The sequence below is a fragment of the Eucyclogobius newberryi genome, unplaced genomic scaffold (assembly GCF_026437365.1).
Source record: "Eucyclogobius newberryi isolate DKJ021-1_F unplaced genomic scaffold, fEucNew1.0.hap1 SCAF_2, whole genome shotgun sequence".
Classification (NCBI taxonomy): Eukaryota; Metazoa; Chordata; class Actinopteri; order Gobiiformes; family Gobiidae; genus Eucyclogobius; species Eucyclogobius newberryi.
In genome coordinates this window covers 7,133,222-7,158,980 of record NW_027315834.1, presented here as the reverse complement: position 1 = coordinate 7,158,980, position 25,759 = coordinate 7,133,222, and the positions used below count along the sequence as shown (strand labels likewise).

Here is a 25,759-nt window from a genome sequence, read left to right as displayed (position 1 = left end):
ACAGTACAGCATCTACTTAGTAGATTGGCCATCACATCACAATTCATCATTGGGAGTAATACTTCATTTGAAATCTTAAGACAATACGACAAGTTTTCAGTCCATTGTCACACATATGTGCTTGTTATTTAGTGTGTAAGAATGGCTTCCTTTCCAAAGGCAATTCCCTACTAAATTGTTTTGTCAGGAGTGGGATTTGAACCCACGGCTCCATTCAGAGACCAGAATTCCCTGTGGACAAGGAAGGACATTCCCATGAGTCTGGAGTGGGATGAATGGCCGTATCTATACTTTGGTAAAAAACACATCAAACTACTGTTTTTTTTTTTAAAGGAGTTTGATGTGGTTGTTGTCACATCAATCTACTGCGTCCTTTAAAGGTCCTCATCAAGCCTCTTTTTAAAGTCTATTGCAATTGAGATGTCAGAGTCGACAACAGTAACAGCAGTAGTGCATCCAAGAAAGCTGTGTAGTGAATGGATGTTGAACCTTCAGTGAGGCAGGAGCCAACAAGGTTATTCACATCCTTGCAATGTGTTCAAAGATGAATGTCAGGAGTGGGATTAGAACCCATTCCTCCACTTGTAGACAAAATTTGCTTGCGCTTAAGTAGGAGTTTACCTTGACCCTGGCACCTTGGACATTTCAGCGATGCTGACATTGAGCGCCCTTATCTCGAAGATAACGTTCCAAAAATTAGTACAAAGTAAATCCTTTGGCAACCTTACACGAGCTGAAGTCTTTCCATTTATGTAAAATAAATATCAAGAGATGACTTTAACAGGTAATGATAAATTAGTGAAATAGTTGATGACTTTAACAGGTAATGATAAATCTGTGAAATAGTTGAAATGTTATGGTCACAGAGGGTTTAATTGTTCTTCTATGGGTTCCTGCAGAAGTAAACTTATGATAAAGATTTCACGGGTTTTAATGGCAATCAATCCATAAATCTCATTGTCAACTACGCCCAACGTGGGGCTCGAACCCACGACCCTGAGATTAAGAGTCTCATGATCTACCGACTGAGCTAGCCGGGCTGATGAATGAAAACCAAAAACATTACAGTTTTTAGTCTGTTAAGTTCATTTCTCAGTTTAATTTCTCAGTGAGTAGTCACAATTACTGTATAAGACATATGATACGGGGACAATATGCCTATATTTCATTCTGAACGTACTCAATACTTTGACAGTACAGCATCTACTTAGTAGATTGGCCATCACATCACAATTCATCATTGGGAGTAATACTTCATTTGAAATCTTAAGACAATACGACAAGTTTTCAGTCCATTGTCACACATATGTGCTTGTTATTTAGTGTGTAACAATGGCTTCCTTTCCAAAGGCAATTCCCTACTAAATTGTTTTGTCAGGAGTGGGATTTGAACCCACGGCTCCATTCAGAGACCAGAATTCCCTGTGGACAAGGAAGGAGATTCCCATGAGTCTGGAGTGGGATGAATGGCCGTATCTATACTTTGGTAAAAAACACATCAAACTACTGTTTTTTTTTTTAAAGGAGTTTGATGTGGTTGTTGTCACATCAATCTACTGCGTCCTTTAAAGGTCCTCATCAAGCCTCTTTTTAAAGTCTATTGCAATTGAGATGTCAGAGTCGACAACAGTAACAGCAGTAGTGCATCCAAGAAAGCTGTGTAGTGAATGGATGTTGAACCTTCAGTGAGGCAGGAGCCAACAAGGCTATTCACATCCTTGCAATGTGTTCAAAGATAGGACAAACTGAATGTCAGGAGTGGGATTAGAACCCATTCCTCCACTTGTAGACAAAATTTGCTTGCGCTTAAGTAGGAGTTTACCTTGACCCTGGCACCTTGGACATTTCAGCGATGCTGACATTGAGCGCCCTTATCTCGAAGATAACGTTCCAAAAATTAGTACAAAGTAAATCCTTTGGCAACCTTACACGAGCTGAAGTCTTTCCATTTATGTAAAATAAATATCAAGAGATGACTTTAACAGGTAATGATAAATTAGTGAAATAGTTGATGACTTTAACAGGTAATGATAAATCTGTGAAATAGTTGAAATGTTATGGTCACAGAGGGTTTAATTGTTCTTCTATGGGTTCCTGCAGAAGGTAACTTATGATAAAGATTTCACGGGTTTTAATGGCAATCAATCCATAAATCTCATTGTCAACTACACCCAACGTGGGGCTCGAACCCACGACCCTGAGATTAAGAGTCTCATGCTCTACCGACTGAGCTAGCCGGGCTGATGTATTAAAAAACCTAAAACATTACAATTTTTAGTCTGTTAAGTTCATTTCTCAGTTTAATTTCTCAGTGAGTAGTCACAATTACTGTATAAGACATATGATACGGGGACAATATGCCTATATTTCATTCTGAACGTACTCAATACTTTGACAGTACAGCATCTACTTAGTAGATTGGCCATCACATCACAATTCATCATTGGGAGTAATACTTCATTTGAAATCTTAAGACAATACGACAAGTTTTCAGTCCATTGTCACACATATGTGCTTGTTATTTAGTGTGTAAGAATGGCTTCCTTTCCAAAGGCAATTCCCTACTAAATTGTTTTGTCAGGAGTGGGATTTGAACCCACGGCTCCATTCAGAGACCAGAATTCCCTGTGGCAAGGAAGGAGATTCCCATGAGTCTGGAGTGGGATGAATGGCCGTATCTATACTTTGGTAAAAAACACATCAAACTACTGTTTTTTTTTTTAAAGGAGTTTGATGTGGTTGTTGTCACATCAATCTACTGCGTCCTTTAAAGGTCCTCATCAAGCCTCTTTTTAAAGTCTATTGCAATTGAGATGTCAGAGTCGACAACAGTAACAGCAGTAGTGCATCCAAGAAAGCTGTGTAGTGAATGGATGTTGAACCTTCAGTGAGGCAGGAGCCAACAAGGCTATTCACATCCTTGCAATGTGTTCAAAGATGAATGTCAGGAGTGGGATTAGAACCCATTCCTCCACTTGTAGACAAAATTTGCTTGCGCTTAAGTAGGAGTTTACCTTGACCCTGGCACCTTGGACATTTCAGCGATGCTGACATTGAGCGCCCTTATCTCGAAGATAACGTTCCAAAAATTAGTACAAAGTAAATCCTTTGGCAACCTTACACGAGCTGAAGTCTTTCCATTTATGTAAAATAAATATCAAGAGATGACTTTAACAGGTAATGATAAATTAGTGAAATAGTTGATGACTTTAACAGGTAATGATAAATCTGTGAAATAGTTGAAATGTTATGGTCACAGAGGGTTTAATTGTTCTTCTATGGGTTCCTGCAGAAGTAAACTTATGATAAAGATTTCACGGGTTTTAATGGCAATCAATCCATAAATCTTATTGTCAACTACGCCCAACGTGGGGCTCGAACCCACGACCCTGAGATTAAGAGTCTCATGATCTACCGACTGAGCTAGCCGGGCTGATGTATTAAGAAAACCAAAAACATTACAGTTTTTAGTCTGTTAAGTTCATTTCTCAGTTTAATTTCTCAGTGAGTAGTCACAATTACTGTATAAGACATATGATACGGGGACAATATGCCTATATTTCATTCTGAACGTACTCAATACTTTGACAGTACAGCATCTACTTAGTAGATTGGCCATCACATCACAATTCATCATTGGGAGTAATACTTCATTTGAAATCTTAAGACAATACGACAAGTTTTCAGTCCATTGTCACACATATGTGCTTGTTATTTAGTGTGTAAGAATGGCTTCCTTTCCAAAGGCAATTCCCTACTAAATTGTTTTGTCAGGAGTGGGATTTGAACCCACGGCTCCATTCAGAGACCAGAATTCCCTGTGGACAAGGAAGGAGATTCCCATGAGTCTGGAGTGGGATGAATGGCCGTATCTATACTTTGGTAAAAAACACATCAAACTACTGTTTTTTTTTAAAGGAGTTTGATGTGGTTGTTGTCACATCAATCTACTGCGTCCTTTAAAGGTCCTCATCAAGCCTCTTTTTAAAGTCTATTGCAATTGAGATGTCAGAGTCGACAACAGTAACAGCAGTAGTGCATCCAAGAAAGCTGTGTAGTGAATGGATGTTGAACCTTCAGTGAGGCAGGAGCCAACAAGGCTATTCACATCCTTGCAATGTGTTCAAAGATGAATGTCAGGAGTGGGATTAGAACCCATTCCTCCACTTGTAGACAAAATTTGCTTGCGCTTAAGTAGGAGTTTACCTTGACCCTGGCACCTTGGACATTTCAGCGATGCTGACATTGAGCGCCCTTATCTCGAAGATAACGTTCCAAAAATTAGTACAAAGTAAATCCTTTGGCAACCTTACACGAGCTGAAGTCTTTCCATTTATGTAAAATAAATATCAAGAGATGACTTTAACAGGTAATGATAAATTAGTGAAATAGTTGATGACTTTAACAGGTAATGATAAATCTGTGAAATAGTTGAAATGTTATGGTCACAGAGGGTTTAATTGTTCTTCTATGGGTTCCTGCAGAAGTAAACTTATGATAAAGATTTCACGGGTTTTAATGGCAATCAATCCATAAATATTATTGTCAACTACGCCCAACGTGGGGCTCGAACCCACGACCCTGAGATTAAGAGTCTCATTATCTACCGACTGAGCTAGCCGGGCTGATGTATTAAGAAAACCAAAAACATTACAGTTTTTAGTCTGTTAAGTTCATTTCTCAGTTTAATTTCTCAGTGAGTAGTCACAATTACTGTATAAGACATATGATACGGGGACAATATGCCTATATTTCATTCTGAACGTACTCAATACTTTGACAGTACAGCATCTACTTAGTAGATTGGCCATCACATCACAATTCATCATTGGGAGTAATACTTCATTTGAAATCTTAAGACAATACGACAAGTTTTCAGTCCATTGTCACACATATGTGCTTGTTATTTAGTGTGTAAGAATGGCTTCCTTTCCAAAGGCAATTCCCTACTAAATTGTTTTGTCAGGAGTGGGATTTGAACCCACGGCTCCATTCAGAGACCAGAATTCCCTGTGGCAAGGAAGGAGATTCCCATGAGTCTGGAGTGGGATGAATGGCCGTATCTATACTTTGGTAAAAAACACATCAAACTACTGTTTTTTTTTAAAGGAGTTTGATGTGGTTGTTGTCACATCAATCTACTGCGTCCTTTAAAGGTCCTCATCAAGCCTCTTTTTAAAGTCTATTGCAATTGAGATGTCAGAGTCGACAACAGTAACAGCAGTAGTGCATCCAAGAAAGCTGTGTAGTGAATGGATGTTGAACCTTCAGTGAGGCAGGAGCCAACAAGGCTATTCACATCCTTGCAATGTGTTCAAAGATAGGACAAACTGAATGTCAGGAGTGGGATTAGAACCCATTCCTCCACTTGTAGACAAAATTTGCTTGCGCTTAAGTAGGAGTTTACCTTGACCCTGGCACCTTGGACATTTCAGCGATGCTGACATTGAGCGCCCTTATCTCGAAGATAACGTTCCAAAAATTTGTACAAAGTAAATCCTTTGGCAACCTTACACGAGCTGAAGTCTTTCCATTTATGTAAAATAAATATCAAGAGATGACTTTAACAGGTAATGATAAATTAGTGAAATAGTTGATGACTTTAACAGGTAATGATAAATCTGTGAAATAGTTGAAATGTTATGGTCACAGAGGGTTTAATTGTTCTTCTATGGGTTCCTGCAGAAGTAAACTTATGATAAAGATTTCACGGGTTTTAATGGCAATCAATCCATAAATCTTATTGTCAACTACGCCCAACGTGGGGCTCGAACCCACGACCCTGAGATTAAGAGTCTCATGCTCTACCGAATGAGCTAGCCGGGCTGATGTATTAAGAAAACCAAAAACATTACAGTTTTTAGTCTGTTAAGTTCATTTCTCAGTTTAATTTCTCAGTGAGTAGTCACAATTACTGTATAAGACATATGATACGGGGACAATATGCCTATATTTCATTCTGAACGTACTCAATACTTTGACAGTACAGCATCTACTTAGTAGATTGGCCATCACATCACAATTCATCATTGGGAGTAATACTTCATTTGAAATCTTAAGACAATACGACAAGTTTTCAGTCCATTGTCACACATATGTGCTTGTTATTTAGTGTGTAACAATGGCTTCCTTTCCAAAGGCAATTCCCTACTAAATTGTTTTGTCAGGAGTGGGATTTGAACCCACGGCTCCATTCAGAGACCAGAATTCCCTGTGGCAAGGAAGGAGATTCCCATGAGTCTGGAGTGGGATGAATGGCCGTATCTATACTTTGGTAAAAAACACATCAAACTACTGTTTTTTTTTTTAAAGGAGTTTGATGTGGTTGTTGTCACATCAATCTACTGCGTCCTTTAAAGGTCCTCATCAAGCCTCTTTTTAAAGTCTATTGCAATTGAGATGTCAGAGTCGACAACAGTAACAGCAGTAGTGCATCCAAGAAAGCTGTGTAGTGAATGGATGTTGAACCTTCAGTGAGGCAGGAGCCAACAAGGCTATTCACATCCTTGCAATGTGTTCAAAGATGAATGTCAGGAGTGGGATTAGAACCCATTCCTCCACTTGTAGACAAAATTTGCTTGCGCTTAAGTAGGAGTTTACCTTGACCCTGGCACCTTGGACATTTCAGCGATGCTGACATTGAGCGCCCTTATCTCGAAGATAACGTTCCAAAAATTAGTACAAAGTAAATCCTTTGGCAACCTTACACGAGCTGAAGTCTTTCCATTTATGTAAAATAAATATCAAGAGATGACTTTAACAGGTAATGATAAATTAGTGAAATAGTTGATGACTTTAACAGGTAATGATAAATCTGTGAAATAGTTGAAATGTTATGGTCACAGAGGGTTTAATTGTTCTTCTATGGGTTCCTGCAGAAGTAAACTTATGATAAAGATTTCACGGGTTTTAATGGCAATCAATCCATAAATCTCATTGTCAACTACGCCCAACGTGGGGCTCGAACCCACGACCCTGAGATTAAGAGTCTCATGATCTACCGACTGAGCTAGCCGGGCTGATGAATGAAAACCAAAAACATTACAGTTTTTAGTCTGTTAAGTTCATTTCTCAGTTTAATTTCTCAGTGAGTAGTCACAATTACTGTATAAGACATATGATACGGGGACAATATGCCTATATTTCATTCTGAACGTACTCAATACTTTGACAGTACAGCATCTACTTAGTAGATTGGCCATCACATCACAATTCATCATTGGGAGTAATACTTCATTTGAAATCTTAAGACAATACGACAAGTTTTCAGTCCATTGTCACACATATGTGCTTGTTATTTAGTGTGTAACAATGGCTTCCTTTCCAAAGGCAATTCCCTACTAAATTGTTTTGTCAGGAGTGGGATTTGAACCCACGGCTCCATTCAGAGACCAGAATTCCCTGTGGACAAGGAAGGAGATTCCCATGAGTCTGGAGTGGGATGAATGGCCGTATCTATACTTTGGTAAAAAACACATCAAACTACTGTTTTTTTTTTTAAAGGAGTTTGATGTGGTTGTTGTCACATCAATCTACTGCGTCCTTTAAAGGTCCTCATCAAGCCTCTTTTTAAAGTCTATTGCAATTGAGATGTCAGAGTCGACAACAGTAACAGCAGTAGTGCATCCAAGAAAGCTGTGTAGTGAATGGATGTTGAACCTTCAGTGAGGCAGGAGCCAACAAGGCTATTCACATCCTTGCAATGTGTTCAAAGATAGGACAAGCTGAATGTCAGGAGTGGGATTAGAACCCATTCCTCCACTTGTAGACAAAATTTGCTTGCGCTTAAGTAGGAGTTTACCTTGACCCTGGCACCTTGGACATTTCAGCGATGCTGACATTGAGCGCCCTTATCTCGAAGATAACGTTCCAAAAATTAGTACAAAGTAAATCCTTTGGCAACCTTACACGAGCTGAAGTCTTTCCATTTATGTAAAATAAATATCAAGAGATGACTTTAACAGGTAATGATAAATTAGTGAAATAGTTGATGACTTTAACAGGTAATGATAAATCTGTGAAATAGTTGAAATGTTATGGTCACAGAGGGTTTAATTGTTCTTCTATGGGTTCCTGCAGAAGTAAACTTATGATAAAGATTTCACGGGTTTTAATGGCAATCAATCCATAAATCTTATTGTCAACTACGCCCAACGTGGGGCTCGAACTCACGACCCTGAGATTAAGAGTCTCATGCTCTACCGACTGAGCTAGCCGGGCTGATGTATTAAGAAAACCAAAAACATTACAGTTTTCAGTCTGTTAAGTTCATTTCTCAGTTTAATTTCTCAGTGAGTAGTCACAATTACAGTATAAGACATATGATACGGGGACAATATGCCTATATTTCATTCTGAACGTACTCAATACTTTGACAGTACAGCATCTACTTAGTAGATTGGCCATCACATCACAATTCATCATTGGGAGTAATACTTCATTTGAAATCTTAAGACAATACGACAAGTTTTCAGTCCATTGTCACACATATGTGCTTGTTATTTAGTGTGTAAGAATGGCTTCCTTTCCAAAGGCAATTCCCTACTAAATTGTTTTGTCAGGAGTGGGATTTGAACCCACGGCTCCATTCAGAGACCAGAATTCCCTGTGGACAAGGAAGGACATTCCCATGAGTCTGGAGTGGGATGAATGGCCGTATCTATACTTTGGTAAAAAACACATCAAACTACTGTTTTTTTTTTTAAAGGAGTTTGATGTGGTTGTTGTCACATCAATCTACTGCGTCCTTTAAAGGTCCTCATCAAGCCTCTTTTTAAAGTCTATTGCAATTGAGATGTCAGAGTCGACAACAGTAACAGCAGTAGTGCATCCAAGAAAGCTGTGTAGTGAATGGATGTTGAACCTTCAGTGAGGCAGGAGCCAACAAGGTTATTCACATCCTTGCAATGTGTTCAAAGATGAATGTCAGGAGTGGGATTAGAACCCATTCCTCCACTTGTAGACAAAATTTGCTTGCGCTTAAGTAGGAGTTTACCTTGACCCTGGCACCTTGGACATTTCAGCGATGCTGACATTGAGCGCCCTTATCTCGAAGATAACGTTCCAAAAATTAGTACAAAGTAAATCCTTTGGCAACCTTACACGAGCTGAAGTCTTTCCATTTATGTAAAATAAATATCAAGAGATGACTTTAACAGGTAATGATAAATTAGTGAAATAGTTGATGACTTTAACAGGTAATGATAAATCTGTGAAATAGTTGAAATGTTATGGTCACAGAGGGTTTAATTGTTCTTCTATGGGTTCCTGCAGAAGTAAACTTATGATAAAGATTTCACGGGTTTTAATGGCAATCAATCCATAAATCTCATTGTCAACTACGCCCAACGTGGGGCTCGAACCCACGACCCTGAGATTAAGAGTCTCATGATCTACCGACTGAGCTAGCCGGGCTGATGAATGAAAACCAAAAACATTACAGTTTTTAGTCTGTTAAGTTCATTTCTCAGTTTAATTTCTCAGTGAGTAGTCACAATTACTGTATAAGACATATGATACGGGGACAATATGCCTATATTTCATTCTGAACGTACTCAATACTTTGACAGTACAGCATCTACTTAGTAGATTGGCCATCACATCACAATTCATCATTGGGAGTAATACTTCATTTGAAATCTTAAGACAATACGACAAGTTTTCAGTCCATTGTCACACATATGTGCTTGTTATTTAGTGTGTAACAATGGCTTCCTTTCCAAAGGCAATTCCCTACTAAATTGTTTTGTCAGGAGTGGGATTTGAACCCACGGCTCCATTCAGAGACCAGAATTCCCTGTGGACAAGGAAGGAGATTCCCATGAGTCTGGAGTGGGATGAATGGCCGTATCTATACTTTGGTAAAAAACACATCAAACTACTGTTTTTTTTTTTAAAGGAGTTTGATGTGGTTGTTGTCACATCAATCTACTGCGTCCTTTAAAGGTCCTCATCAAGCCTCTTTTTAAAGTCTATTGCAATTGAGATGTCAGAGTCGACAACAGTAACAGCAGTAGTGCATCCAAGAAAGCTGTGTAGTGAATGGATGTTGAACCTTCAGTGAGGCAGGAGCCAACAAGGCTATTCACATCCTTGCAATGTGTTCAAAGATAGGACAAGCTGAATGTCAGGAGTGGGATTAGAACCCATTCCTCCACTTGTAGACAAAATTTGCTTGCGCTTAAGTAGGAGTTTACCTTGACCCTGGCACCTTGGACATTTCAGCGATGCTGACATTGAGCGCCCTTATCTCGAAGATAACGTTCCAAAAATTAGTACAAAGTAAATCCTTTGGCAACCTTACACGAGCTGAAGTCTTTCCATTTATGTAAAATAAATATCAAGAGATGACTTTAACAGGTAATGATAAATTAGTGAAATAGTTGATGACTTTAACAGGTAATGATAAATCTGTGAAATAGTTGAAATGTTATGGTCACAGAGGGTTTAATTGTTCTTCTATGGGTTCCTGCAGAAGTAAACTTATGATAAAGATTTCACGGGTTTTAATGGCAATCAATCCATAAATCTTATTGTCAACTACGCCCAACGTGGGGCTCGAACTCACGACCCTGAGATTAAGAGTCTCATGCTCTACCGACTGAGCTAGCCGGGCTGATGTATTAAGAAAACCAAAAACATTACAGTTTTCAGTCTGTTAAGTTCATTTCTCAGTTTAATTTCTCAGTGAGTAGTCACAATTACAGTATAAGACATATGATACGGGGACAATATGCCTATATTTCATTCTGAACGTACTCAATACTTTGACAGTACAGCATCTACTTAGTAGATTGGCCATCACATCACAATTCATCATTGGGAGTAATACTTCATTTGAAATCTTAAGACAATACGACAAGTTTTCAGTCCATTGTCACACATATGTGCTTGTTATTTAGTGTGTAAGAATGGCTTCCTTTCCAAAGGCAATTCCCTACTAAATTGTTTTGTCAGGAGTGGGATTTGAACCCACGGCTCCATTCAGAGACCAGAATTCCCTGTGGACAAGGAAGGACATTCCCATGAGTCTGGAGTGGGATGAATGGCCGTATCTATACTTTGGTAAAAAACACATCAAACTACTGTTTTTTTTTTAAAGGAGTTTGATGTGGTTGTTGTCACATCAATCTACTGCGTCCTTTAAAGGTCCTCATCAAGCCTCTTTTTAAAGTCTATTGCAATTGAGATGTCAGAGTCGACAACAGTAACAGCAGTAGTGCATCCAAGAAAGCTGTGTAGTGAATGGATGTTGAACCTTCAGTGAGGCAGGAGCCAACAAGGCTATTCACATCCTTGCAATGTGTTCAAAGATAGGACAAACTGAATGTCAGGAGTGGGATTAGAACCCATTCCTCCACTTGTAGACAAAATTTGCTTGCGCTTAAGTAGGAGTTTACCTTGACCCTGGCACCTTGGACATTTCAGCGATGCTGACATTGAGCGCCCTTATCTCGAAGATAACGTTCCAAAAATTAGTACAAAGTAAATCCTTTGGCAACCTTACACGAGCTGAAGTCTTTCCATTTATGTAAAATAAATATCAAGAGATGACTTTAACAGGTAATGATAAATTAGTGAAATAGTTGATGACTTTAACAGGTAATGATAAATCTGTGAAATAGTTGAAATGTTATGGTCACAGAGGGTTTAATTGTTCTTCTATGGGTTCCTGCAGAAGGTAACTTATGATAAAGATTTCACGGGTTTTAATGGCAATCAATCCATAAATCTTATTGTCAACTACGCCCAACGTGGGGCATTAACCCACGACCCTGAGATTAAGAGTCTCATGCTCTACCGACTGAGCTAGCCGGGCTGATGTATTAAGAAAACCAAAAACATTACAGTTTTTAGTCTGTTAAGTTCATTTCTCAGTTTAATTTCTCAGTGAGTAGTCACAATTACTGTATAAGACATATGATACGGGGACAATATGCCTATATTTCATTCTGAACGTACTCAATACTTTGACAGTACAGCATCTACTTAGTAGATTGGCCATCACATCACAATTCATCATTGGGAGTAATACTTCATTTGAAATCTTAAGACAATACGACAAGTTTTCAGTCCATTGTCACACATATGTGCTTGTTATTTAGTGTGTAAGAATGGCTTCCTTTCCAAAGGCAATTCCCTACTAAATTGTTTTGTCAGGAGTGGGATTTGAACCCACGGCTCCATTCAGAGACCAGAATTCCCTGTGGCAAGGAAGGAGATTCCCATGAGTCTGGAGTGGGATGAATGGCCGTATCTATACTTTGGTAAAAAACACATCAAACTACTGTTTTTTTTTTAAAGGAGTTTGATGTGGTTGTTGTCACATCAATCTACTGCGTCCTTTAAAGGTCCTCATCAAGCCTCTTTTTAAAGTCTATTGCAATTGAGATGTCAGAGTCGACAACAGTAACAGCAGTAGTGCATCCAAGAAAGCTGTGTAGTGAATGGATGTTGAACCTTCAGTGAGGCAGGAGCCAACAAGGTTATTCACATCCTTGCAATGTGTTCAAAGATGAATGTCAGGAGTGGGATTAGAACCCATTCCTCCACTTGTAGACAAAATTTGCTTGCGCTTAAGTAGGAGTTTACCTTGACCCTGGCACCTTGGACATTTCAGCGATGCTGACATTGAGCGCCCTTATCTCGAAGATAACGTTCCAAAAATTAGTACAAAGTAAATCCTTTGGCAACCTTACACGAGCTGAAGTCTTTCCATTTATGTAAAATAAATATCAAGAGATGACTTTAACAGGTAATGATAAATTAGTGAAATAGTTGATGACTTTAACAGGTAATGATAAATCTGTGAAATAGTTGAAATGTTATGGTCACAGAGGGTTTAATTGTTCTTCTATGGGTTCCTGCAGAAGTAAACTTATGATAAAGATTTCACGGGTTTTAATGGCAATCAATCCATAAATCTCATTGTCAACTACGCCCAACGTGGGGCTCGAACCCACGACCCTGAGATTAAGAGTCTCATGATCTACCGACTGAGCTAGCCGGGCTGATGTATTAAGAAAACCAAAAACATTACAGTTTTTAGTCTGTTAAGTTCATTTCTCAGTTTAATTTCTCAGTGAGTAGTCACAATTACTGTATAAGACATATGATACGGGGACAATATGCCTATATTTCATTCTGAACGTACTCAATACTTTGACAGTACAGCATCTACTTAGTAGATTGGCCAACACATCACAATTCATCATTGGGAGTAATACTTCATTTGAAATCTTAAGACAATACGACAAGTTTTCAGTCCATTGTCACACATATGTGCTTGTTATTTAGTGTGTAAGAATGGCTTCCTTTCCAAAGGCAATTCCCTACTAAATTGTTTTGTCAGGAGTGGGATTTGAACCCACGGCTCCATTCAGAGACCAGAATTCCCTGTGGACAAGGAAGGAGATTCCCATGAGTCTGGAGTGGGATGAATGGCCGTATCTATACTTTGGTAAAAAACACATCAAACTACTGTTTTTTTTTTTAAAGGAGTTTGATGTGGTTGTTGTCACATCAATCTACTGCGTCCTTTAAAGGTCCTCATCAAGCCTCTTTTTAAAGTCTATTGCAATTGAGATGTCAGAGTCGACAACAGTAACAGCAGTAGTGCATCCAAGAAAGCTGTGTAGTGAATGGATGTTGAACCTTCAGTGAGGCAGGAGCCAACAAGGCTATTCACATCCTTGCAATGTGTTCAAAGATAGGACAAGCTGAATGTCAGGAGTGGGATTAGAACCCATTCCTCCACTTGTAGACAAAATTTGCTTGCGCTTAAGTAGGAGTTTACCTTGACCCTGGCACCTTGGACATTTCAGCGATGCTGACATTGAGCGCCCTTATCTCGAAGATAACGTTCCAAAAATTAGTACAAAGTAAATCCTTTGGCAACCTTACACGAGCTGAAGTCTTTCCATTTATGTAAAATAAATATCAAGAGATGACTTTAACAGGTAATGATAAATTAGTGAAATAGTTGATGACTTTAACAGGTAATGATAAATCTGTGAAATAGTTGAAATGTTATGGTCACAGAGGGTTTAATTGTTCTTCTATGGGTTCCTGCAGAAGTAAACTTATGATAAAGATTTCACGGGTTTTAATGGCAATCAATCCATAAATCTTATTGTCAACTACGCCCAACGTGGGGCTCGAACTCACGACCCTGAGATTAAGAGTCTCATGCTCTACCGACTGAGCTAGCCGGGCTGATGTATTAAGAAAACCAAAAACATTACAGTTTTCAGTCTGTTAAGTTCATTTCTCAGTTTAATTTCTCAGTGAGTAGTCACAATTACTGTATAAGACATATGATACGGGGACAATATGCCTATATTTCATTCTGAACGTACTCAATACTTTGACAGTACAGCATCTACTTAGTAGATTGGCCATCACATCACAATTCATCATTGGGAGTAATACTTCATTTGAAATCTTAAGACAATACGACAAGTTTTCAGTCCATTGTCACACATATGTGCTTGTTATTTAGTGTGTAAGAATGGCTTCCTTTCCAAAGGCAATTCCCTACTAAATTGTTTTGTCAGGAGTGGGATTTGAACCCACGGCTCCATTCAGAGACCAGAATTCCCTGTGGACAAGGAAGGACATTCCCATGAGTCTGGAGTGGGATGAATGGCCGTATCTATACTTTGGTAAAAAACACATCAAACTACTGTTTTTTTTTTAAAGGAGTTTGATGTGGTTGTTGTCACATCAATCTACTGCGTCCTTTAAAGGTCCTCATCAAGCCTCTTTTTAAAGTCTATTGCAATTGAGATGTCAGAGTCGACAACAGTAACAGCAGTAGTGCATCCAAGAAAGCTGTGTAGTGAATGGATGTTGAACCTTCAGTGAGGCAGGAGCCAACAAGGCTATTCACATCCTTGCAATGTGTTCAAAGATAGGACAAACTGAATGTCAGGAGTGGGATTAGAACCCATTCCTCCACTTGTAGACAAAATTTGCTTGCGCTTAAGTAGGAGTTTACCTTGACCCTGGCACCTTGGACATTTCAGCGATGCTGACATTGAGCGCCCTTATCTCGAAGATAACGTTCCAAAAATTTGTACAAAGTAAATCCTTTGGCAACCTTACACGAGCTGAAGTCTTTCCATTTATGTAAAATAAATATCAAGAGATGACTTTAACAGGTAATGATAAATTAGTGAAATAGTTGATGACTTTAACAGGTAATGATAAATCTGTGAAATAGTTGAAATGTTATGGTCACAGAGGGTTTAATTGTTCTTCTATGGGTTCCTGCAGAAGTAAACTTATGATAAAGATTTCACGGGTTTTAATGGCAATCAATCCATAAATCTTATTGTCAACTACGCCCAACGTGGGGCTCGAACCCACGACCCTGAGATTAAGAGTCTCATGCTCTACCGACTGAGCTAGCCAGGATGATGTATTAAGAAAACCAAAAACATTACAGTTTTTAGTCTGTTAAGTTCATTTCTCAGTTTAATTTCTCAGTGAGTAGTCACAATTACTGTATAAGACATATGATACGGGGACAATATGCCTATATTTCATTCTGAACGTACTCAATACTTTGACAGTACAGCATCTACTTAGTAGATTGGCCATCACATCACAATTCATCATTGGGAGTAATACTTCATTTGAAATCTTAAGACAATACGACAAGTTTTCAGTCCATTGTCACACATATGTGCTTGTTATTTAGTGTGTAAGAATGGCTTCCTTTCCAAAGGCAATTCCCTACTAAATTGTTTTGTCAGGAGTGGGATTTGAACCCACGGCTCCATTCAGAGACCAGAAATCCCTGTGGCAAGGAAGGAGATTCCCATGAGTCTGGAGTGGGATGAATGGCCGTATCTATACTTTGGTAAAAAACACATCAAACTACTGTTTTTTTTTTTTTTAAAGGAGTTTGATGTGGTTGTTGTCACATCAATCTACTGCGTCCTTTAAAGGTCCTCATCAAGCCTCTTTTTAAAGTCTATTGCAATTGAGATGTCAGAGTCGACAACAGTAACAGCAGTAGTGCATCCAAGAAAGCTGTGTAGTGAATGGATGTTGAACCTTCAGTGAGGCAGGAGCCAACAAGGCTATTCACATCCTTGCAATGTGTTCAAAGATAGGACAAACTGAATGTCAGGAGTGGGATTAGAACCCATTCCTCCACTTGTAGACAAAATTTGCTTGCGCTTAAGTAGGAGTTTACCTTGACCCTGGCACCTTGGACATTTCAGCGATGCTGACATTGAGCGCCCTTATCTCGAAGATAACGTTCCAAAAATTTGTACAAAGTAAATCCTTTGGCAACCTTACACGAGCTGAAGTCTTTCCATTTATGTAAAATAAATATCAAGAGATGACTTTAACAGGTAATGATAAATTAGTGAAATAGTTGATGACTTTAACAGGTAATGATAAATCTGTGAAATAGTTGAAATGTTATGGTCACAGAGGGTTTAATTGTTCTTCTATGGGTTCCTGCAGAAGTAAACTTATGATAAAGATTTCACGGGTTTTAATGGCAATCAATCCATAAATCTTATTGTCAACTACGCCCAACGTGGGGCTCGAACCCACGACCCTGAGATTAAGAGTCTCGTGCTCTACCGACTGAGCTAGCCGGGCTGATGTATTAAGAAAACCAAAAACATTACAGTTTTCAGTCTGTTAAGTTCATTTCTCAGTTTAATTTCTCAGTGAGTAGTCACAATTACTGTATAAGACATATGATACGGGGACAATATGCCTATATTTCATTCTGAACGTACTCAATACTTTGACAGTACAGCATCTACTTAGTAGATTGGCCATCACATCACAATTCATCATTGGGAGTAATACTTCATTTGAAATCTTAAGACAATACGACAAGTTTTCAGTCCATTGTCACACATATGTGCTTGTTATTTAGTGTGTAAGAATGGCTTCCTTTCCAAAGGCAATTCCCTACTAAATTGTTTTGTCAGGAGTGGGATTTGAACCCACGGCTCCATTCAGAGACCAGAATTCCCTGTGGCAAGGAAGGAGATTCCCATGAGTCTGGAGTGGGATGAATGGCCGTATCTATACTTTGGTAAAAAACACATCAAACTACTGTTTTTTTTTAAAGGAGTTTGATGTGGTTGTTGTCACATCAATCTACTGCGTCCTTTAAAGGTCCTCATCAAGCCTCTTTTTAAAGTCTATTGCAATTGAGATGTCAGAGTCGACAACAGTAACAGCAGTAGTGCATCCAAGAAAGCTGTGTAGTGAATGGATGTTGAACCTTCAGTGAGGCAGGAGCCAACAAGGCTATTCACATCCTTGCAATGTGTTCAAAGATAGGACAAACTGAATGTCAGGAGTGGGATTAGAACCCATTCCTCCACTTGTAGACAAAATTTGCTTGCGCTTAAGTAGGAGTTTACCTTGACCCTGGCACCTTGGACATTTCAGCGATGCTGACATTGAGCGCCCTTATCTCGAAGATAACGTTCCAAAAATTTGTACAAAGTAAATCCTTTGGCAACCTTACACGAGCTGAAGTCTTTCCATTTATGTAAAATAAATATCAAGAGATGACTTTAACAGGTAATGATAAATTAGTGAAATAGTTGATGACTTTAACAGGTAATGATAAATCTGTGAAATAGTTGAAATGTTATGGTCACAGAGGGTTTAATTGTTCTTCTATGGGTTCCTGCAGAAGTAAACTTATGATAAAGATTTCACGGGTTTTAATGGCAATCAATAAATCTTATTGTCAACTACGCCCAACGTGGGGCTCGAACCCACGACCCTGAGATTAAGAGTCTCGTGCTCTACCGACTGAGCTAGCCGGGCTGATGTATTAAGAAAACCAAAAACATTACAGTTTTCAGTCTGTTAAGTTCATTTCTCAGTTTAATTTCTCAGTGAGTAGTCACAATTACTGTATAAGACATATGATACGGGGACAATATGCCTATATTTCATTCTGAACGTACTCAATACTTTGACAGTACAGCATCTACTTAGTAGATTGGCCATCACATCACAATTCATCATTGGGAGTAATACTTCATTTGAAATCTTAAGACAATACGACAAGTTTTCAGTCCATTGTCACACATATGTGCTTGTTATTTAGTGTGTAAGAATGGCTTCCTTTCCAAAGGCAATTCCCTACTAAATTGTTTTGTCAGGAGTGGGATTTGAACCCACGGCTCCATTCAGAGACCAGAATTCCCTGTGGCAAGGAAGGAGATTCCCATGAGTCTGGAGTGGGATGAATGGCCGTATCTATACTTTGGTAAAAAACACATCAAACTACTGTTTTTTTTTTAAAGGAGTTTGATGTGGTTGTTGTCACATCAATCTACTGCGTCCTTTAAAGGTCCTCATCAAGCCTCTTTTTAAAGTCTATTGCAATTGAGATGTCAGAGTCGACAACAGTAACAGCAGTAGTGCATCCAAGAAAGCTGTGTAGTGAATGGATGTTGAACCTTCAGTGAGGCAGGAGCCAACAAGGCTATTCACATCCTTGCAATGTGTTCAAAGATAGGACAAACTGAATGTCAGGAGTGGGATTAGAACCCATTCCTCCACTTGTAGACAAAATTTGCTTGCGCTTAAGTAGGAGTTTACCTTGACCCTGGCACCTTGGACATTTCAGCGATGCTGACATTGAGCGCCCTTATCTCGAAGATAACGTTCCAAAAATTTGTACAAAGTAAATCCTTTGGCAACCTTACACGAGCTGAAGTCTTTCCATTTATGTAAAATAAATATCAAGAGATGACTTTAACAGGTAATGATAAATTAGTGAAATAGTTGATGACTTTAACAGGTAATGATAAATCTGTGAAATAGTTGAAATGTTATGGTCACAGAGGGTTTAATTGTTCTTCTATGGGTTCCTGCAGAAGTAAACTTATGATAAAGATTTCACGGGTTTTAATGGCAATCAATCCATAAATCTTATTGTCAACTACGCCCAACGTGGGGCTCGAACCCACGACCCTGAGATTAAGAGTCTCATGCTCTACCGACTGAGCTAGCCGGGCTGATGTATTAAGAAAACCAAAAACATTACAGTTTTCAGTCTGTTAAGTTCATTTCTCAGTTTAATTTCTCAGTGAGTAGTCACAATTACTGTATAAGACATATGATACGGGGACAATATGCCTATATTTCATTCTGAACGTACTCAATACTTTGACAGTACAGCATCTACTTAGTAGATTGGCCATCACATCACAATTCATCATTGGGAGTAATACTTCATTTGAAATCTTAAGACAATACGACAAGTTTTCAGTCCATTGTCACACATATGTGCTTGTTATTTAGTGTGTAAGAATGGCTTCCTTTCCAAAGGCAATTCCCTACTAAATTGTTTTGTCAGGAGTGGGATTTGAACCCACGGCTCCATTCAGAGACCAGAAATCCCTGTGGCAAGGAAGGAGATTCCCATGAGTCTGGAGTGGGATGAATGGCCGTATCTATACTTTGGTAAAAAACACATCAAACTACTGTTTTTTTTTTTTTAAAGGAGTTTGATGTGGTTGTTGTCACATCAATCTACTGCGTCCTTTAAAGGTCCTCATCAAGCCTCTTTTTAAAGTCTATTGCAATTGAGATGTCAGAGTCGACAACAGTAACAGCAGTAGTGCATCCAAGAAAGCTGTGTAGTGAATGGATGTTGAACCTTCAGTGAGGCAGGAGCCAACAAGGCTATTCACATCCTTGCAATGTGTTCAAAGATAGGACAAACTGAATGTCAGGAGTGGGATTAGAACCCATTCCTCCACTTGTAGACAAAATTTGCTTGCGCTTACGTAGGAGTTTACCTTGACCCTGGCACCTTGGACATTTCAGCGATGCTGACATTGAGCGCCCTTATCTCGAAGATAACGTTCCAAAAATTAGTACAAAGTAAATCCTTTGGCAACCTTACACGAGCTGAAGTCTTTCCATTTATGTAAAATAAATATCAAGAGATGACTTTAACAGGTAATGATAAATTAGTGAAATAGTTGATGACTTTAACAGGTAATGATAAATCTGTGAAATAGTTGAAATGTTATGGTCACAGAGGGTTTAATTGTTCTTCTATGGGTTCCTGCAGAAGTAAACTTATGATAAAGATTTCACGGGTTTTAATGGCAATCAATCCATAAATCTTATTGTCAACTACGCCCAACGTGGGGCTCGAACCCACGACCCTGAGATTAAGAGTCTCATGCTCTACCGACTGAGCTAGCCAGGCTGATGTATTAAGAAAACCAAAAACATTACAGTTTTTAGTCTGTTAAGTTCATTTCTCAGTTTAATTTCTCAGTGAGTAGTCACAATTACTGTATAAGACATATGATACGGGGACAATATGCCTATATTTCATTCTGAACGTACTCAATACTTTGACAGTACAGCATCTACTTAGTAGATTGGCCATCACATCACAATTCATCATTGGGAGTAATACTTCATTTGAAATCTTAAGACAATACGACAAGTTTTCAGTCCATTGTCACACATATGTGCTTGTTATTTAGTGTGTAAGAATGGCTTCCTTTCCAAAGGCAATTCCCTACTAAATTGTTTTGTCAGGAGTGGGATTTGAACCCACGGCTCCATTCAGAGACCAGAAATCCCTGTGGCAAGGAAGGAGATTCCCATGAGTCTGGAGTGGGATGAATGGCCGTATCTATACTTTGGTAAAAAACACATCAAACTACTGTTTTTTTTTTTTTAAAGGAGTTTGATGTGGTTGTTGTCACATCAATCTACTGCGTCCTTTAAAGGTCCTCATCAAGCCTCTTTTTAAAGTCTATTGCAATTGAGATGTCAGAGTCGACAACAGTAACAGCAGTAGTGCATCCAAGAAAGCTGTGTAGTGAATGGATGTTGAACCTTCAGTGAGGCAGGAGCCAACAAGGCTATTCACATCCTTGCAATGTGTTCAAAGATAGGACAAACTGAATGTCAGGAGTGGGATTAGAACCCATTCCTCCACTTGTAGACAAAATTTGCTTGCGCTTAAGTAGGAGTTTACCTTGACCCTGGCACCTTGGACATTTCAGCGATGCTGACATTGAGCGCCCTTATCTCGAAGATAACGTTCCAAAAATTTGTACAAAGTAAATCCTTTGGCAACCTTACACGAGCTGAAGTCTTTCCATTTATGTAAAATAAATATCAAGAGATGACTTTAACAGGTAATGATAAATTAGTGAAATAGTTGATGACTTTAACAGGTAATGATAAATCTGTGAAATAGTTGAAATGTTATGGTCACAGAGGGTTTAATTGTTCTTCTATGGGTTCCTGCAGAAGTAAACTTATGATAAAGATTTCACGGGTTTTAATGGCAATCAATAAATCTTATTGTCAACTACGCCCAACGTGGGGCTCGAACCCACGACCCTGAGATTAAGAGTCTCGTGCTCTACCGACTGAGCTAGCCGGGCTGATGTATTAAGAAAACCAAAAACATTACAGTTTTCAGTCTGTTAAGTTCATTTCTCAGTTTAATTTCTCAGTGAGTAGTCACAATTACTGTATAAGACATATGATACGGGGACAATATGCCTATATTTCATTCTGAACGTACTCAATACTTTGACAGTACAGCATCTACTTAGTAGATTGGCCATCACATCACAATTCATCATTGGGAGTAATACTTCATTTGAAATCTTAAGACAATACGACAAGTTTTCAGTCCATTGTCACACATATGTGCTTGTTATTTAGTGTGTAAGAATGGCTTCCTTTCCAAAGGCAATTCCCTACTAAATTGTTTTGTCAGGAGTGGGATTTGAACCCACGGCTCCATTCAGAGACCAGAATTCCCTGTGGCAAGGAAGGAGATTCCCATGAGTCTGGAGTGGGATGAATGGCCGTATCTATACTTTGGTAAAAAACACATCAAACTACTGTTTTTTTTTTAAAGGAGTTTGATGTGGTTGTTGTCACATCAATGTACTGCGTCCTTTAAAGGTCCTCATCAAGCCTCTTTTTAAAGTCTATTGCAATTGAGATGTCAGAGTCGACAACAGTAACAGCAGTAGTGCATCCAAGAAAGCTGTGTAGTGAATGGATGTTGAACCTTCAGTGAGGCAGGAGCCAACAAGGCTATTCACATCCTTGCAATGTGTTCAAAGATAGGACAAACTGAATGTCAGGAGTGGGATTAGAACCCATTCCTCCACTTGTAGACAAAATTTGCTTGCGCTTAAGTAGGAGTTTACCTTGACCCTGGCACCTTGGACATTTCAGCGATGCTGACATTGAGCGCCCTTATCTCGAAGATAACGTTCCAAAAATTTGTACAAAGTAAATCCTTTGGCAACCTTACACGAGCTGAAGTCTTTCCATTTATGTAAAATAAATATCAAGAGATGACTTTAACAGGTAATGATAAATTAGTGAAATAGTTGATGACTTTAACAGGTAATGATAAATCTGTGAAATAGTTGAAATGTTATGGTCACAGAGGGTTTAATTGTTCTTCTATGGGTTCCTGCAGAAGTAAACTTATGATAAAGATTTCACGGGTTTTAATGGCAATCAATCCATAAATCTTATTGTCAACTACGCCCAACGTGGGGCTCGAACCCACGACCCTGAGATTAAGAGTCTCATGCTCTACCGACTGAGCTAGCCGGGCTGATGTATTAAGAAAACCAAAAACATTACAGTTTTCAGTCTGTTAAGTTCATTTCTCAGTTTAATTTCTCAGTGAGTAGTCACAATTACTGTATAAGACATATGATACGGGGACAATATGCCTATATTTCATTCTGAACGTACTCAATACTTTGACAGTACAGCATCTACTTAGTAGATTGGCCATCACATCACAATTCATCATTGGGAGTAATACTTCATTTGAAATCTTAAGACAATACGACAAGTTTTCAGTCCATTGTCACACATATGTGCTTGTTATTTAGTGTGTAAGAATGGCTTCCTTTCCAAAGGCAATTCCCTACTAAATTGTTTTGTCAGGAGTGGGATTTGAACCCACGGCTCCATTCAGAGACCAGAAATCCCTGTGGCAAGGAAGGAGATTCCCATGAGTCTGGAGTGGGATGAATGGCCGTATCTATACTTTGGTAAAAAACACATCAAACTACTGTTTTTTTTTTTTTAAAGGAGTTTGATGTGGTTGTTGTCACATCAATCTACTGCGTCCTTTAAAGGTCCTCATCAAGCCTCTTTTTAAAGTCTATTGCAATTGAGATGTCAGAGTCGACAACAGTAACAGCAGTAGTGCATCCAAGAAAGCTGTGTAGTGAATGGATGTTGAACCTTCAGTGAGGCAGGAGCCAACAAGGCTATTCACATCCTTGCAATGTGTTCAAAGATAGGACAAACTGAATGTCAGGAGTGGGATTAGAACCCATTCCTCCACTTGTAGACAAAATTTGCTTGCGCTTACGTAGGAGTTTACCTTGACCCTGGCACCTTGGACATTTCAGCGATGCTGACATTGAGCGCCCTTATCTCGAAGATAACGTTCCAAAAATTAGTACAAAGTAAATCCTTTGGCAACCTTACACGAGCTGAAGTCTTTCCATTTATGTAAAATAAATATCAAGAGATGACTTTAACAGGTAATGATAAATTAGTGAAATAGTTGATGACTTTAACAGGTAATGATAAATCTGTGAAATAGTTGAAATGTTATGGTCACAGAGGGTTTAATTGTTCTTCTATGGGTTCCTGCAGAAGTAAACTTATGATAAAGATTTCACGGGTTTTAATGGCAATCAATCCATAAATCTTATTGTCAACTACGCCCAACGTGGGGCTCGAACCCACGACCCTGAGATTAAGAGTCTCATGCTCTACCGACTGAGCTAGCCAGGCTGATGTATTAAGAAAACCAAAAACATTACAGTTTTTAGTCTGTTAAGTTCATTTCTCAGTTTAATTTCTCAGTGAGTAGTCACAATTACTGTATAAGACATATGATACGGGGACAATATGCCTATATTTCATTCTGAACGTACTCAATACTTTGACAGTACAGCATCTACTTAGTAGATTGGCCATCACATCACAATTCATCATTGGGAGTAATACTTCATTTGAAATCTTAAGACAATACGACAAGTTTTCAGTCCATTGTCACACATATGTGCTTGTTATTTAGTGTGTAAGAATGGCTTCCTTTCCAAAGGCAATTCCCTACTAAATTGTTTTGTCAGGAGTGGGATTTGAACCCACGGCTCCATTCAGAGACCAGAAATCCCTGTGGCAAGGAAGGAGATTCCCATGAGTCTGGAGTGGGATGAATGGCCGTATCTATACTTTGGTAAAAAACACATCAAACTACTGTTTTTTTTTTTTTAAAGGAGTTTGATGTGGTTGTTGTCACATCAATCTACTGCGTCCTTTAAAGGTCCTCATCAAGCCTCTTTTTAAAGTCTATTGCAATTGAGATGTCAGAGTCGACAACAGTAACAGCAGTAGTGCATCCAAGAAAGCTGTGTAGTGAATGGATGTTGAACCTTCAGTGAGGCAGGAGCCAACAAGGCTATTCACATCCTTGCAATGTGTTCAAAGATAGGACAAACTGAATGTCAGGAGTGGGATTAGAACCCATTCCTCCACTTGTAGACAAAATTTGCTTGCGCTTACGTAGGAGTTTACCTTGACCCTGGCACCTTGGACATTTCAGCGATGCTGACATTGAGCGCCCTTATCTCGAAGATAACGTTCCAAAAATTAGTACAAAGTAAATCCTTTGGCAACCTTACACGAGCTGAAGTCTTTCCATTTATGTAAAATAAATATCAAGAGATGACTTTAACAGGTAATGATAAATTAGTGAAATAGTTGATGACTTTAACAGGTAATGATAAATCTGTGAAATAGTTGAAATGTTATGGTCACAGAGGGTTTAATTGTTCTTCTATGGGTTCCTGCAGAAGTAAACTTATGATAAAGATTTCACGGGTTTTAATGGCAATCAATCCATAAATCTTATTGTCAACTACGCCCAACGTGGGGCTCGAACCCACGACCCTGAGATTAAGAGTCTCATGCGCTACCGACTGAGCTAGCCAGGCTGATGTATTAAGAAAACCAAAAACATTACAGTTTTTAGTCTGTTAAGTTCATTTCTCAGTTTAATTTCTCAGTGAGTAGTCACAATTACTGTATAAGACATATGATACGGGGACAATATGCCTATATTTCATTCTGAACGTACTCAATACTTTGACAGTACAGCATCTACTTAGTAGATTGGCCATCACATCACAATTCATCATTGGGAGTAATACTTCATTTGAAATCTTAAGACAATACGACAAGTTTTCAGTCCATTGTCACACATATGTGCTTGTTATTTAGTGTGTAAGAATGGCTTCCTTTCCAAAGGCAATTCCCTACTAAATTGTTTTGTCAGGAGTGGGATTTGAACCCACGGCTCCATTCAGAGACCAGAAATCCCTGTGGCAAGGAAGGAGATTCCCATGAGTCTGGAGTGGGATGAATGGCCGTATCTATACTTTGGTAAAAAACACATCAAACTACTGTTTTTTTTTTTTTAAAGGAGTTTGATGTGGTTGTTGTCACATCAATCTACTGCGTCCTTTAAAGGTCCTCATCAAGCCTCTTTTTAAAGTCTATTGCAATTGAGATGTCAGAGTCGACAACAGTAACAGCAGTAGTGCATCCAAGAAAGCTGTGTAGTGAATGGATGTTGAACCTTCAGTGAGGCAGGAGCCAACAAGGCTATTCACATCCTTGCAATGTGTTCAAAGATAGGACAAACTGAATGTCA

The 25,759-nt window shown here is 38.8% G+C and overlaps 1 protein-coding gene and 21 non-coding genes across 24 annotated transcripts in view; all 22 read right to left on the bottom strand.

The window, feature by feature from the left end:
• Positions 1-25,759, bottom strand: part of LOC140367233 (ninjurin-2-like) — a 208,302-nt gene that overhangs the window by 169,070 nt on the left and 13,473 nt on the right. The gene's annotated exons all lie outside the window — the stretch shown is intronic.
• On the bottom strand, positions 968-1,040 carry trnak-cuu (transfer RNA lysine (anticodon CUU)). Its single transcript has one exon. It is a non-coding gene; the product is annotated as a tRNA-Lys (tRNA).
• On the bottom strand, positions 2,169-2,241 carry trnak-cuu (transfer RNA lysine (anticodon CUU)). Its single transcript has one exon. It is a non-coding gene; the product is annotated as a tRNA-Lys (tRNA).
• trnak-cuu (transfer RNA lysine (anticodon CUU)) lies at positions 3,361-3,433 on the bottom strand. Its single transcript has one exon. It is a non-coding gene; the product is annotated as a tRNA-Lys (tRNA).
• Positions 4,553-4,625, bottom strand: trnak-cuu (transfer RNA lysine (anticodon CUU)). Its single transcript has one exon. It is a non-coding gene; the product is annotated as a tRNA-Lys (tRNA).
• Positions 5,754-5,826, bottom strand: trnak-cuu (transfer RNA lysine (anticodon CUU)). The gene has a single exon. It is a non-coding gene; the product is annotated as a tRNA-Lys (tRNA).
• trnak-cuu (transfer RNA lysine (anticodon CUU)) lies at positions 6,947-7,019 on the bottom strand. The gene has a single exon. It is a non-coding gene; the product is annotated as a tRNA-Lys (tRNA).
• trnak-cuu (transfer RNA lysine (anticodon CUU)) lies at positions 8,148-8,220 on the bottom strand. The gene has a single exon. It is a non-coding gene; the product is annotated as a tRNA-Lys (tRNA).
• trnak-cuu (transfer RNA lysine (anticodon CUU)) lies at positions 9,342-9,414 on the bottom strand. Its single transcript has one exon. It is a non-coding gene; the product is annotated as a tRNA-Lys (tRNA).
• On the bottom strand, positions 10,543-10,615 carry trnak-cuu (transfer RNA lysine (anticodon CUU)). Its single transcript has one exon. It is a non-coding gene; the product is annotated as a tRNA-Lys (tRNA).
• On the bottom strand, positions 11,746-11,818 carry trnak-cuu (transfer RNA lysine (anticodon CUU)). The gene has a single exon. It is a non-coding gene; the product is annotated as a tRNA-Lys (tRNA).
• Positions 12,938-13,010, bottom strand: trnak-cuu (transfer RNA lysine (anticodon CUU)). Its single transcript has one exon. It is a non-coding gene; the product is annotated as a tRNA-Lys (tRNA).
• trnak-cuu (transfer RNA lysine (anticodon CUU)) lies at positions 14,142-14,214 on the bottom strand. The gene has a single exon. It is a non-coding gene; the product is annotated as a tRNA-Lys (tRNA).
• Positions 15,345-15,417, bottom strand: trnak-cuu (transfer RNA lysine (anticodon CUU)). Its single transcript has one exon. It is a non-coding gene; the product is annotated as a tRNA-Lys (tRNA).
• trnak-cuu (transfer RNA lysine (anticodon CUU)) lies at positions 16,551-16,623 on the bottom strand. Its single transcript has one exon. It is a non-coding gene; the product is annotated as a tRNA-Lys (tRNA).
• trnak-cuu (transfer RNA lysine (anticodon CUU)) lies at positions 17,748-17,820 on the bottom strand. Its single transcript has one exon. It is a non-coding gene; the product is annotated as a tRNA-Lys (tRNA).
• Positions 18,950-19,022, bottom strand: trnak-cuu (transfer RNA lysine (anticodon CUU)). Its single transcript has one exon. It is a non-coding gene; the product is annotated as a tRNA-Lys (tRNA).
• On the bottom strand, positions 20,155-20,227 carry trnak-cuu (transfer RNA lysine (anticodon CUU)). The gene has a single exon. It is a non-coding gene; the product is annotated as a tRNA-Lys (tRNA).
• Positions 21,356-21,428, bottom strand: trnak-cuu (transfer RNA lysine (anticodon CUU)). The gene has a single exon. It is a non-coding gene; the product is annotated as a tRNA-Lys (tRNA).
• On the bottom strand, positions 22,558-22,630 carry trnak-cuu (transfer RNA lysine (anticodon CUU)). The gene has a single exon. It is a non-coding gene; the product is annotated as a tRNA-Lys (tRNA).
• Positions 23,763-23,835, bottom strand: trnak-cuu (transfer RNA lysine (anticodon CUU)). Its single transcript has one exon. It is a non-coding gene; the product is annotated as a tRNA-Lys (tRNA).
• Positions 24,968-25,040, bottom strand: trnak-cuu (transfer RNA lysine (anticodon CUU)). Its single transcript has one exon. It is a non-coding gene; the product is annotated as a tRNA-Lys (tRNA).